The following is a 2,819-nucleotide window of genomic DNA, read 5'->3' as shown; positions in this document are numbered from 1 at the left end:
ATAGCAAGCATTAAGGTTGATATAGATGGTCTACATAGTAGGCAACTGAGAATCCATGTGTTGGGTGGCCATATATTGAACCCTGTCGTACGAAGTCACGAGGGTTTGAAAGGTGATGTTGGGTTGGATCATGAAAACTTCCCAAAACATGACCAAAGCTTCCTTTTGGAGTGACTAAGATGGATCCAAGCTTAGTTTTTCATTTCAATGTGCCAAACTCTTGTTTTTCATGGTCAAAGGTAGGGTTGACCAATTTTCAAATGAGCCTAAAAAATTCAAAAAAATGGAAAACCTGTGCACATTGTGTTCTTATGTCATATAGCAAGCATTAAGGTTGATATAGATGGTCTACATAGTAGGCAACTGAGAATCCATGTGTTGGGTGGCCATATATTGAACCCTGTCGTACGAAGTCACGAGGGTTTGAAAGGTGATGTTGGGTTGGATCATGAAAACTTCCCAAAACATGACCAAAGCTTCCTTTTGGAGTGACTAAGATGGATCCAAGCTTAGTTTTTCATTTCAATGTGCCAAACTCTTGTTTTTCATGGTCAAAGCTAGGGTTGACCAATTTTCAAATGAGCCTAAAAAATTCAAAAAAATGGAAAACCTGTGCACATTGTCTTCTTATGTCATATAGCAAGCATTAAGGTTGATATAGATGGTCTACATAGTAGACAACTGAGAATCCATGTGTTTGGTGGCCATATATTGAACCCTGTCGTACGAAGTCATGAGGGTTTGAAAGGTGATGTTGGGTTGGATCATGAAAACTTCCCAAAACATGACCAAAGCTTCCTTTTGGAGTGACTAAGATGGATCCAAGCTTAATTTTTCATTTCAATGTGCCAAACTCTTGTTTTTCATGGTCAAAGCTAGGGTTGACCAATTTTCAAATGAGCCTAAAAAATTCAAAAAATTTCAAAAAAATGGAAAACCTGTGCACATTGTCTTCTTATGTCATATAGCAAGCATTAAAGTTGATATAGATGGTCTACATAGTACGCAACTGAGAATCCATGTGTTGGGTGGCCATATATTGAACCCTGTCGTACGAAGTCACGAGGGTTTGAAAGGTGATGTTGGGTTGGATAATGAAAACTTCCCAAAACATGACCAGAGCTTCCTTTTCGAGTGACTAAGATGGATCCAAGCTTAGTTTTTCATTTCAATGTGCCAAACTCTTGTTTTTCATGGTCAAAGCTAGGGTTGACCAATTTTCAAATGAGCCTAAAAAATTCAAAAAAATTCAAAAAAATGGAAAACCTGTGCACATTGTCTTCTTGTGTCATATAGCAAGCATTAAGGTTGATATAGATGGTCTACATAGTAGGCAACTGAGAATCCATGTGTTGGGTGGCCATATATTGAACCCTGTCGTACGAAGTCACGAGGGTTTGAAAGGTGATGTTGGGTTGGATCATGAAAACTTCCCAAAACATGACCAGAGCTTCCTTTTGGAGTGACTAAGATGGATCCAAGCTTAGTTTTTCATTTGAATGTGTCAAACTCTTGTTTTTCATGGTCAAAGGTAGAGTTGACCAATTTTCAAATGAGCCTAAAAAATTCAAAAAAATTCAAAAAAATGGAAAACCTGTGCACATTGTCTTCTTGTGTCATATAGCAAGCATTAAGGTTGATATAGATGGTCTACATAGTAGGCAACTGAGAATCCATGTGTTGGGTGGCCATATATTGAACCCTGTCGTACGAAGTCACGAGGGTTTGAAAGGTGATGTTGGGTTGGATCATGAAAACTTCCCAAAACATGACCAAAGCTTCCTTTTGGAGTGACTAAGATGGATCCAAGCTTAGTTTTTCATTTCAATGTGCCAAACTCTTGTTTTTCATGGTCAAAGCTAGGGTTGACCAATTTTCAAATGAGCCTAAAAAATTCAAAAAAATTCAAAAAAATGGAAAACCTGTGCACATTGTCTTCTTATGTCATATAGCAAGCATTAAGGTTGATATAGATGGTCTACATAGTAGACAACTGAGAATCCATGTGTTTGGTGGCCATATATTGAACCCTGTCGTACGAAGTCACGAGGGTTTGAAAGGTGATGTTGGGTTGGATCATGAAAACTTCCCAAAACATGACCAAAGCTTCCTTTTGGAGTGACTAAGATGGATCCAAGCTTAGTTTTTCATTTCAATGTGCCAAACTCTTGTTTTTCATGGTCAAAGGTAGGGTTGACCAATTTTCAAATGAGCCTAAAAAATTCAAAAAAATTCAAAAAAATGGAAAACCTGTGCACATTGTCTTCTTATGTCATATAGCAAGCATTAAAGTTGATATAGATGGTCTACATAGTACGCAACTGAGAATCCATGTGTTGGGTGGCCATATATTGAACCCTGTCGTACGAAGTCACGAGGGTTTGAAAGGTGATGTTGGGTTGGATCATGAAAACTTCCCAAAACATGACCAGAGCTTCCTTTTGGAGTGACTAAGATGGATCCAAGCTTAGTTTTTCATTTCAATGTGCCAGACTCTTGTTTTTCATGGTCAAAGCTAGGGTTGACCAATTTTCAAATGAGCCTAAAAAATTCAAAAAAATTCAAAAAAATGGAAAACCTGTGCAAATTGTCTTCTTATGTCATATAGCAAGCATTAAGATTTATATAGATGGTCTACATAGTAGGCAACTGAGAATCCATGTGTTGGGTGGCCATATATTGAACCCTGTCGTACGAAGTCCCGAGGGTTTGAAATGTGATGTTGGGTTGGATCATGAAAACTTCCCAAAACATGACCAGAGCTTCCTTTTGGAGTGACTAAGATGGATCCAAGCTTAGTTTTTCATTTGAATGTGCCA

This window comes from Lolium perenne, chromosome 3 (genome assembly GCF_019359855.2).
Source record: "Lolium perenne isolate Kyuss_39 chromosome 3, Kyuss_2.0, whole genome shotgun sequence".
Lineage (NCBI taxonomy): Eukaryota > Viridiplantae > Streptophyta > Magnoliopsida > Poales > Poaceae > Lolium > Lolium perenne.
The sequence above is the reverse complement of the archived record's forward strand: the minus strand, read 5'-3'. Positions refer to the sequence as shown.